The following is a 12,337-nucleotide window of genomic DNA, read 5'->3' on the forward strand; positions in this document are numbered from 1 at the left end:
CCCCCCCCCCCTTTTTCTTTCTATTACTTCCTTTCTTCCATGTTAAACTTGTGGAAATATGGCTCAGTGGTGGAGCACCTGCCTGGAGTCCTCCAGTGAGAGGCTGGGGTGTGGTTCAGTGGTAGAACCCCTGCCTAGCATCCCCTAGTGAGGGGCTGAGAGTGTGACTCAGTGACAGTGAGTTGTCTAGAATGCACAAAGGTCTGGGTTCAACCCTAGTACTATAGTAAATAAACATTAGCTGTCACCTGTGTGATCTTCTGAAAAGTGGAAGCGTAGTTTGTTTCATATACCTTTCCCCTTCCCGTGCCTTGCTTAGCTCTTTTAGCTTTGGAGTTTTCCATGGGAGGGGCTTATGCTATTGTGGCCTCAGGATCAGCATCTAATCTGCTTTGCATCAAGTGACTTGTTGGCTGGCTCCACTCAGTTTCTGGTTGAAGGAGTGTGGGAAGCTTTAGAGAAACAATGTTTCCCCTGCTTTACTTTTCCTCAGATTTTGGTTATTAGCAATTGGGTTTTTTTCTTTTATAAAAAGTCTATATTTATGTTTCTATTTTATGGATATGTGTGTGTACATATGTGTATGTGTGTTTCGTGGATGCAGGTACCCATGGGGATCATAAGAAAGCATCAGATTCCCTGGTTGTAAGCTGCCTAAGGAGGATCCTGGGAGCTGGACCCAGGTTCTCTACAAGAGTAACAAGGGCTCTTAGTCACTGAGTCGCCCTCCAGCCCACCTGACCTAACTTTTCTCTTTAATTCTGAATATGTTGGCAATTTTGAGGGCTGGACCAAAGCACACTTCATCTTTATTAACATGTGCAACATGTATGTGGTGTGTGTGTGTGCATGTGTGTGTGTGTGTAAGAAATCACAGGACAATTTTCAGGACTCAGTTTTCTTACATGTGAGGCCGGGATTGGACTAAGGTCCTCAGGCTTGGCAACAAGATCCTTTACTCACTCAGCTCACCTGCCAGTGAGCTAACACCTTCCTCCCCCTCCTCCCAGCATAGTGTTTTATTTGACACAGAGCCTCATTATATATATATAGCCTTGGCTAGCCTAAAACTGGCTATGCAGTGTGGCCTAGAGATCCCCTGCCTGTCTCCTGAGTGCTGGGATTAAAAGTGTGTCCTTCTGCTGCCTCACTTTACTTTCTGGAAAAAAAAAATTCTTTGTGAGTTTTTGTGTGCATACTCTCTCTCTCTCTTTTTCGAGACACAGTTTCTCTGTATAGCCTTGGCTGTCCTGGAACTCACTCTGTAGACCAGGCTGGCCTCGAACTCAGAAACCCGACTGCCCCTGCCTCCCAAGTGCTGGGATTAAAGGCATGTGCCACCACTGCCCGGCTCGTGTGTATACTCTTTTAATTCCTCTCAACTTTACAATAAATTATTAGCATTATACAGTCAAATCATTTTTCTACCTATTCCCCAGCTAGTGAGGTTCTCTATAATTCTTTGCTATTAAAATTGTTGGGCATGGTGACATATTGCTTTAATCCTAGCACTCGGGAGGCAGAGGCTGGTGGATTTCTGAGTTGGAGGCCAGCCTGGTCTACAGAGTGAGTTCCAGGTCAACCAGGGCTATACAGAGCCTGTCTCAAAAAACGACAAGAAAAACATAAATAATGTTGGTGAGTGATTATTGCGTGAGGGCTCAGCCCGCTGTGGGTGTGGCAACCACTGAGCAGGGGGTGTGGCTACCACTGAGCAGGGGGTGTGGCAACCACTGAGCAGGGGGTGTGGCTACCACTGAGCAGGGGGTGTGGCTACCACTGAGCAGGTGGTCCTGGGTTCTGTGAGCGCCACCCTCCACAGCCTCTGCTTTGGTTCCTGCCTCCGGGTTCCTGCTGCAAATTCTTGCCCTGGCTGCCGTCTGATGAACTATGACGTGGAAATGTAAACTAATATCAGCCCTTCTCTCGCTTTACTTTTTGATTTTTCCATTAATTAATTCATTCATTCATTTTACATTCCAGTCACTGCCTCTCCTGCCCCTCCTCCTTTCATTCCAGTCTTGGAGACCCACTAGGCTAGGCTAGGACTCCTTCTGAGAAACCAGGCAATTACAAGAAAGCTGTATGTTGCTCTCGCTTCTCTTGTAGCCCCATCATAAATAATTAAACCTGAAGTCATGCCCAGAAAACTAATGGACTGGGTGCCATCAGCTCCAACAGCTGTGTTGCTTGGGAGGTTTTTTTTTTTTTATCCTGTTTTCCTTAGGGGTCTCTACCCCATTCACAAAATCCAGGAAACGGATATGGAGCTTTCCATTAGCGGGATGAGTTATCTGCACTGAACACTTAGATTGAAAACCACAACACAGTCATTTTTCCTCTTGTGTGCTTTAACTTGAGATTTCTCAGACCCTGGACCACATTTTTCTCATAAGCACCCCAAGGAAAGGGCCTGGCTGAATTCTGTTGCGTGATTGGGTTTCTGTACTATGGGCCAGGCCTTTGAACACGTACATGCTCTACCATTTAATTACACCCCCATCCCTCCTTTTACTTTGCATGTGCATGTGGGCGTGTGCATGCCACAGCACGCATGTAGAGGTCAGAGGACAACCTTGGCTGCTGGTTTGTGCCTTTCACCTTGTTTGAGGAGGAATCTCTTTGTCATCCACCTCTTTATATCCCAGACTAGCTGGCCCATGGACTTCTGGGGATTTCCATGTCTGTGACTCCTTATAGACGTAGGTTACTACATCTGGCTTTAGTGTGGGATTTTAACTCAGGTCCTCCCACACATGTGGCAGTCCATTCTTTATCTGGTGAGCCTTCTCCTCGACTCTCTGCCTCCTTCTTGAGACTGAGTAGCCCAGGCTGGCCTCCAGCTGGATATGTAGTTAAGCATAACCTTGAGTTTCCTATCATTTTTCCCAACTGCTGGTTTTATTTTGGAGCCTACTGCTCCTTTTCCTTTTGACACAGAAGCTTGCTATCCCACCCAGATCCCACCCAGGCCCTGCTTTGAATTTTCCATGTACTTGGGTCTAGCCTTGAGATCTTCCTACCTCAGTTTCCCTGACCATTACAGGTGCCATGCTATTACCTGGCTAAAATCTCACATTTCACATTACATCCCATTCCCAATTATTTTCAACAAAGAAAGCCTCACATATACCCACTCCAGAGCCATTCCCTCCCTCTACTGCCCCAGTTCCTGGCAGCCTGATTCACTCCCTGTCTCTATGGATTTTCTTATCCCAGCTATTTCCTATAAATGGAATCACACAATCTGTGGTCTTTGTGTCTGGCACCATCGCTTGGCATGTTTTTGGAGTTTATCCATTCAGCATCATGGATCAAGCCTGCCTTAATTTTTATTTCGGCAGCCGTGTGCATGCACATTCACGTGTGTGCGTGTGCATGCATGAAACTATGGGTGTGTCAAGCACCTCCTAGGTCACCCTCCACCTTACTTATCCAGGCAGGGTCTCTCCCTTGAACATAGAGATTTGATTAGGTTAATCAGCTAGCCAGCTATCTCTAGGGATCCCCCATCTGCCCATCCTGCACGCTAGAATTACAGGTGAGTTGCCACACCTACCTGGCATCTATATGGATGGTGGGGGAATCTGAATTCTGGTCTTTTTGATTGTTTAGAAAGTGTTTTTACCTGCTGACCTTGGCTTGAACCCCACATCTTCCTTCCTACAGTTAATATTCCACTACAGAGATAGATTGCTATTGCTCATGCACATATACATCCATGGACAGATGTCTGGGCAGTTTTCTCCTTTTGCAGCTTATGAATGCTGCTGCTTTGAGCGTATTGCGCAGCAAGCGTTTTCCTGGATGGCTCTTGCTATGTTGACTGACTGCTCTTTGTTCTCAGTTTGTCTCAGTCGAGAGGCTCACTCCCAGCTATGGAAAAGATGTAATGGTACACATGTGTAGTTCTTGCGGCTTGGGGGGGGGGCAGGCAAGAGGATCACAAGTTCAAAACGCTGCTTGGACTACATAGGGAGTTCAGCAAGTGTGTGCTTCGTGTCAAATACCTGCCTCCCAAAACAGGGGGGTAGCCAAGGTGCTACAGTGCTTGCCATGTGAAAGAAAACTTGTGGGCCCAGCGGCAGCCGTGGTGGCTGTGGGGGTGGCACACACCTTTAATACCAGTACTCAGGAGCCAGAGGCCAGCCTGGTCTACAGAGGTAATTCCAGGATAGCCAATGCTACAAAGGAACCCCTGTGTCAAAGAAGAGAGAAAAATGAATAAACAAACAAACAAATCTCAGGGCATTTGCACAGGCTTGTAATACCAGTGCGAGGGAGGTGGAGACAGGTAGATTCTTGGGATTTGCTGGTCAGCCAGCCTAGTCTACTTAGTGAGTGAGTTCCAGGCTAGGGAAAGGCACTGTCAAAAGAAAGATAGTGCCTGATAGAGAAACATTCCACATGAACATGCATGCACACACATGTGAGTGCACACACACACACACACAAGAGAGAGAGAGAGAGAGAGAGAGAGAAAGCTGAGAGAGAGAAAAAGAGAGAAAGCAGAGAGAGAGAGAGAGAGAGAGGGAGAGAGAGAGAGAGAGAGAGAGAGAGAGAGAGAGAGAGAGAGGATCAAGAACAAAACAAAACAAAAGTCTGGTACTTGTCCTTCCTCACTTGTAACTCACTTGTAACCAGACTGATCCTGCTGTGACCTCCCTAACCCAGTGTGACAAGCAGCCCTTCTTGGCAAACCTGATGGGTTACATGTCTCAGAGGGTCACAGCCCTTAGTGGCCACCCATTAATTAGTAAGCTGCCTTGTCACACATCCAGGGAAGGGTGCCCTAGGATGTGGTTTACACTAATGATATTCGTTTTCCAGAAGTGCGCAGAAGAAATGCGAGATTCTGCAGGACAGGTGTAACAAGAATCCACCATCCTGAGTCACCTCTCCAAAGAGCAGTCGCTTCAAGTCTCTGGTCAGTCTATCTCACCTGAGTTTGCATGCTGACAGGATGCAGCAGGCGGGTGTAGAGATACGGAAGTGGGAGGGGCCAAGTGTGACTGAAATTTTATGCCAGCCTGGCTCTTCACAGGGTCTTGGGGTTTTGTCGTTATGACTTTTCCTGGGGAGGTGAGCACCGACTCTTTACATCTAGCTTAGCCTGACAGTGAGTCTACTTGGGTTCCTTACTGGAGTATGGGCAAGGGGTTTCTTAGAGCAGCATGGATGTCTCAAAGGAGGCTGTGGTATTGAGAGGCCTGGCAAAAAGCATGGGAGACTCCGAAGCTGAGTCCCCAGAGATCTCTGTATGACTTGCAGGTAGCTTTGGTAATAGAAGGGCCTCTTGTCTCCCCAGCTACCTTGTGAGTGTGTGTTCGATGAGCATGCAGACAGGAAGGGAGGGTGCCAACCTTGGTGTAGTTCCTCAGGAGAAGAGCACTTTGTAGTATTATTTATTTATTTATTTATTTATTTTTGAGACAGGGTCTCTTCTTGTGTAGTCCTGGCTGTCCTGGAACTCACTATGTCAGCAATTCTCAACCTGTGGACCTCGACCCCTGTGGGGGTCAAATGACCCGTCTACAGGGGTTGCGTGTCAGATATTTACATTACACTTCATAACAGTAACAAAATTATAGTTATGAAGTAGCGATGAGATGATAATAGTGTTATGGTTGGGGGTCACCACAACACGAGGAACTGTATTAAAGGGTCACATGCAGCGTTAGGAAGGGTGAGAACCCCTGCTCATTGACAGTAGACTATCTGCCTCTGCCTTACGAATGCTGGGATTGAGGGTATGTGCCACATGTCTATTCACTTTTTAATTAAGAGATTTATTTTATTTATTTATTGTGTGTGTGTGTTTGTCTGTGTTTATATGTTTGTATGTGTGTATGTGCTTGTGTCTATGTGCATGTTTGTATGTATGTGTTTATGTTTGTGTGTGTCTGTGTATATATGTTTGTATGTGTCTGTGTGTATATGCTTGTGTGTGTATATGTTTGTGTGTGTATGTTTATGTGTGTGACTCTGTGTATATGTTTGTGTGTGTCTGTGTGTATATGCTTGTCTGTGTCTGTGTGTATATGCATTATGTTTGTGTATGTATGCATATATGTTTGTGTATGTATGCGTGTATATGCTTCTGTGTGAATGTTTGTATGTGTGTATATGTTTGTGTGTATATGTGTATATATGCTTCTGTGTAAATGTTTGTGTGTGTATGCATAAATGTTTGTGTGTGTCTGTGTGTATATGTGTATATATATGCTTTTGTATGTCTATGTGTATATGTTTGTATGTATGTGTGTTTATGTTTGTGTGTTTCTGTGTGTATATGTGTTTGTGTGTGTCTTAAAAATTTCAGGAGCTTCCTGAAACTTAGGTGTTTATTTACTTCCTGTGCTTTATAAGTACCATTTGCATCCTTAATCTCAGTCCACCTTCTAGGAGAAAGACAATTTAGTTTCGTGGAAATAGCCACAGAACACGAATATACACTAGCCAGGTGTAGTGGTGCATGTCTTTAATCCCAGTGCTTGAAGGGCAGAAGCAGGCAGATCTCTGTGAATTCTAGGCCAGTTTAGTCTACAGAATTAGTTCCAGGACAGTCAGGGCTACAGAGAGAAGCCCTGTCTTAAAAAAAAAAAAAAGAAAAAAAGAAAGAAAGAAAGAAAGAAAGAAAAGAAAAGAAAAGAAAAGAAAAAGAAAGACGACAGAAGATAAGGAAAAAGCTAGGTTTGGTGGCATAGACCTGGAATTCTAACTCCCCAGAGGCTGAGGCAGGAGGATCATAAATTCAAGTTCTGGGATACAGTGAATTCAGCATCTGTTTAGGCAGTTTAGTGAGACTCTGTCTCAGAATAAGTGGGAAAAAAAAGGGTTAGGGGTATGGCTCAGTGTTGAGCCCCTGCCAAGAATCCTCCAGTGAGGGGCTGGGGTGTGGCTGAGTGTTGAACCCTTGCCTACAATACTCCAGTGAGGGACTGGGCTGTGGCTCAGTGGTAGAGCCCCAGCCTAGAATCCCCCAGTGAGGGGCTGGGGTGTGGCTCAGTGTTGAGCCCCTGCCTAGAGTCCCCCAGTGAGGGGTTGGGGTGTGGCTCAGTGGTAGAGCCCTTACCTAGAATCCTCCAGTGAGGGGCTGGGGTGTGGTAGAACCTTTCAGTGATGGCCTAGGAGCAGGGCTCAGCTATAGAGTGCTTGTCTTGCATGCCCATGCTCTAGGCTCCATCCCCAACACCCGGAGTTAGAAAAGGAAGAATAAGAGGGAAAGAAAGGGCAAAAGACATTCGCTGAGACTGAACTAGATTCCAGAGGAACTGGGCCAGTGGAAGCAATGTGTTTGCTGGCTCTTCTTCTGTCGTCTTGTGTGGTCCTAGACAAGTTACTGTCTGGGAGTCTCACTTCCCAGGCTCTAACAGGGACAATATCTGCCTTGTTTGGTGGATCTGGGAGGATCCTGGGTGGGCTCCAGGGAAAGTGTGAACTGAGCTTAGTCTCCAGAAGGCCCTAAAAAATAAGGAAGCTGCGGTGATGCTTACATTGGTGGTGTTGATGGCCTTGCTGGGTATGGGCAGCATGGAGCCTCTAGTCGCTCAGTTTGAATGCTAAATCTCAGAGAGCCAGGTGGTAATGGCACCTATAATCAAAGTATCTAAGAGGTGGACAGATGGCAAGTTCGAGGCCAGGCTAGGCTACATCAGAAGACAACAAAAAGAGCCAAGGGAGGGGTTGGAACAATGAAGCATAAGCATGATCCCCAAATTAAGAAGCCAGGCATGAGCCCAATGGTGGTGCACGCTTTTAATCCCAGCACTCTGGAGGCTCTGTGAGTTGGAGGCCGCCATGGTCTACAGAGTGAGTTCCAGGACATCTGAGGCTACCTAGAGAAACTCTGTCTCAAAAAAATATTTTTTTTCAGGCATGATTTTGTCCGTGCATGTGTGTGTGTGTGTGTATACATGTGTACCTGTAACCCCAGAGCTGTGGGGGAGGAGACAAGAACATATGTTGGCTACCATCCTAGCTTCAGGGTTAGTGAAACAGCCTGGTCTCAGGCCAGTAAGACAGAATATACTAAAGTAGGACATGCAATATCCTCCGCTGGCCTCTGTGTGCGTGCACGGGTGCACATCAGCACAGACATGTGTGCATCCATCATACAAATATATCACACATGTACTAAGATACAAAAACAATGGAAGCTTTTTTTCTTTTTTCAAAGTAAAAAGGAAGCAGAGTGTGCTGCCATGTACCTTTAATACTAGCAGAGACATGAGGTCCAGGCCAGCCTGGTCTATATATCAAATTCCAGGACAGCCATGGCTACCCAGAGAAACCCTGTCTTGAAAACCAAAGCAAACCCACCCACCCACCCAACCAAGAAAACAACCACCACCAACAATCAAACAAAAGGGAGGAGGAGAGGAGAAGTGAAGGGGGAGGGGTCACAACAGACATTCAGAGGAATGGAAAGTGTCTTTAGAAATTAATACATTTTTTTCACCCTGCCTCACCTGTTCCTTCGGAGTGTCTCCCTGAGCTTCCTCTCTGCCTCCTTTGAACTTGGCCTTGTAGAGGAGGTTTGAAGGGCCATGATTATTAAGCTCCCAGCCAGTGGATTGGGAAGGAGCCTTCTGACTGAGAGCAGGCAGGCTCCAGGGGAAGAAGGTGCCCCAGGCACTGCATTGACCTGGCATCTCCACCACACACTGATTGTGTTTGCTTGTTATTCAACTCCTCCTGACTGAGGGAGTGTTCCTCTTTTTTTTTTTTTTTTTTTTTTTTTTGTAGAAGATAGGCCTTTAGCTGCAGATCAAATCAGGGACTCATTTTCTCACAGAAGCAGCTACAGTGACAGAGCCGACAAGATCTCCACAGAAAATTTTGCTTTCTCCCTCGGGTGCTGTTAGCAAGATTCCCTTCAGCTGGGCATGGTGGTGTATCCTGTCATGCCAACACCTAGGAGGCTGAGGCAAGAGGATCTTGGGTTTGAGGTCATCCTGGGGTACATAGTAAGACTAGCATTACAAGGCTAAAAAATAGTCAGCTATTGAGGAGCACACCTTTAATTGCAGCATTTGGGAGGTGGAGGCAGTCAGATCTCTGGGAGTTCTAGGACATCAAGAGTTATTTAGTGAGGTCTGCTCTAAAAAAGGGGGAGGGTGTACCGGTGGTTGGGATAGAAATAGAAATAGAGACTAGGCTTGTAGCTTCATCAGCAGAATGGTTAGCTCTGTTCCCAGAAGTTGAGCCAGGAAGACTAGAAGTTCAGAGTGTTAATCCTTAGCTATAGTAAGTTCAAAGCCAGCTTGGACTACATGAGATGCTGTCAAAAAAAAAAAAAAAAAAAAAAAAAAAAAAAAAACCAAAACCAAAAAACAACAACAAAAAAACAGTGACTGAGTCAAAGGTCAAAGGATATTAGTTCCCTATGACTCTAGTCACAAATGAGGACAAATTAGGTGGATTAATAATAACTGAAAGGTGGCTAGAGAGAGATTACAGGAGGTCTTGATAAGTGAGTTTTCATAAATTATACGCTACAAGATTCTAGGTCTTAGAAGCGCTCTGCCAAAGCAGGACCATCCTCTCATGAGGAATAGTTGCGGGTGGGAGATGAGTTTTTCCATCTGACCTCTGTTGCCCTATTGGGTTGTGGGGGTACTTTCCTGTGTCTGATTGTAGGTGGGCTTTCTGGATACTCCTAGGCCTTGACTCACCTGAGGGGAAGTCCTGATTTTCTCCTTGATCTTCCCTAACATCACCTCAGTGGGCAGGGAGGGTAACCTCATTTACTTTGCAGCTGGAATCAACTGAATTTCACTGTTTGGCCTTTCATGGAGGGAGACATGGATCTGCCATGTGTCCTGGCAGTCTTGGGAGGGTGAGGGACAGGCTCCCCCTACTCAGCCTTTTGTTTTTATGGTGGGAGCAGGGTGGTGGGGGCTGAGCTTTATTGTCTAAACATTCTCTGTCCTGTCCGGCTACTCCTTTTCTGGTCTTGGCTCAAGAGAGCAGCCTTTGTTGTTGTTGTTGTTGTTGTTGTTGATTTTCCCTGCTCCCCATTCTGACCCTTAGATGCCAGTTAGTGTTTCTGAGCATTTGAATGTCTGGCTCCACCAGCCTCCACTGTAGGCAGAAAGAAAAGGAGGGTGTTCCTTGGGTCTGTGTGTCCAGAGTCCATGTCTCTACAGTTTCCATCTTGTGTTTGTTTCATATACAATGTTCACCCGTGTCACTTGGATTAGTGAGAGGATTAGAGATCACTTTTGCTGCACCTGGAATCAGAAATCTGTATAAATTACTTTTTTTTTTTTTTGTTGGTATAGTAGAATAAACACAGGACCTAGCATGCTAGGCAAACATTCTACCATTGAGCCACACCCCCAACCCCTCACTGGGGGATTCTAGACATGGCACTGAGCCACACCCCCAGCCTCTCACTCTGGGATTTTAGACAGGGGCTCTACCACATTCCTAATAATTTTTTTTGTTTGGTTGTTTTTTTTTTTTTGAGACAGGGTTTCTCTGGGTAGCTCTGGCTGCCTTAGAACTCACTCTGTAGACCAGGCTGGCCTCGAACTCAGAAATCTGCCTGCCTCTGCCTCCCAAATGCTAGGATTAAAGGCGTGCGCCACCACCGCCCGGCCCTAGTAATCTTCTTTTGAGACAGAATCTCCTGAAGTTGCCTAGACAGGCTTTGTACTCTCTCTATAACCCAAGCTGGCCTTGAACTTTTGATCTTCCTGCCTCAGCCTCCTGAGTACTCGGATTACGTTCTGGGACCCTGGAAATACTGCTTGTGATGACTGCAGTGAGCACTAGGAAGCCCTGGCACTAATCTCTGAAGTCAAAAGATATAGCAGTTCCAGAGCAGGAGAGTCAAAGCACGAGCCTATGTTGGGCTACTGACCTCTCAGAGCAGAGGACCAGAATTTTAGGAACCCAGGATGCTCTCTAGAGAGCAAAGGAGAGAGCTAGGATAATTAATTCAATTTTTATGTGTATGGGTGGTTTGTCTCCACATGTGCACACACACATACACACACACACATATTTATATATTCATGAACTATGTACAAGCCTCCTACATGTTTAGACCAGTAATCCTCTGGAACTGGAGCTGTGTACAATTGTGAGTTACCCTGTGAGTGCTGGGAATGGAATCAAGGCTGTGAGGATGAGTAGCCATTGTTCTTCCTGGTCCTGGCTTTGAACTTGATGTTCTTGCCTCAGTTTACCAAGTGCTAGGATTATAAGCATATACCACCATGGCCAACAGCAGTTTCTCATGGCACCTTTCTGAGCCAGAGCTTGTTGTTAGTCTCATTTTATAGAAACTAAGGCACAGAGAAGTGAAACAATTCGCACAAGGTTCCACAGCCAGGAACAGTGTCCTGTCCCTCTGATTGGAAAGCATGGGTTATCCAGGTAGCAATGGTGGTACTATGTGATTTTCATGGCCAAGACCCAGAGGCATACTGGGTGTGATGTGGCCAGATCTCATGATTGGCTTCCCCTCCTAGAGGCCAAATTATGGAATCACCGTTGCTTGGGTATAGTTAAGCCCTCCTGAGTCACAGTCCTTACAGGACAGGGCCATTTAGCATCCCATCATTTGCAGGCAAGGAGCACACTTTCTGCGTGGATGACCTTAATCACAGACGGATGCTCTATGTCTTTATACCGGTCACTTCACCCTTCATCTTTTTAATCCCCTGACTGATTATACACTCTGAACTCCAGAACAATATCTGATGATAGCTTTAAGCCATGTACCACAGACTGTGACCTAACTTTTTGTGTGAAAATTAGTCGGGTTTTTTTTTTTTTTTCTTTTTCAGGAGGGCAGGAGCAAACTATAAAAACAAAGAACTAGATCAAGATAATAACAATATTATCCAGGTTAGCATGCCGGTATCCATTGAGTGGGTGGAAGCAGGAGAGTCATGGTTTGAAGGACTGTTTAAGTTACTGTTGGGTGAGTATTCCCAGGAAGACATTAAAAAAAATCAAAAAACAAAAGAAAACATTGTTCACTTCCCGATAAGGCAATGATGACAAAAAGAATTCTACCCAAAGTCTAGCCAAGTGTGAACCAGTGAGTTTATTGAGGTTACTTACAGGAGTTTGAGCAACTCAAAGGTAACTGTGTCAGCAAAAACCCACTTTACCATGATCTAACTCAGGAAAAGCTGTGTCCCTGGAGCTCCTAGAGGAGTGTTCTTTCCCAGAAATTCTTACTGCTTACATTACCTGGTTGGGGGAGAATATCTTGGGAATCCTGTTAAGTTTTGGGAACTTCCTGGACTTGCAGGTTTTATGTCCTGAATGCTTCAGATCAGAGACAATAGCAACAGCAAACATTCTGTCTCCAAAA

The sequence above is a fragment of the Mastomys coucha genome, unplaced genomic scaffold, assembly GCF_008632895.1.
Source record: "Mastomys coucha isolate ucsf_1 unplaced genomic scaffold, UCSF_Mcou_1 pScaffold22, whole genome shotgun sequence".
NCBI lineage: Eukaryota > Metazoa > Chordata > Mammalia > Rodentia > Muridae > Mastomys > Mastomys coucha.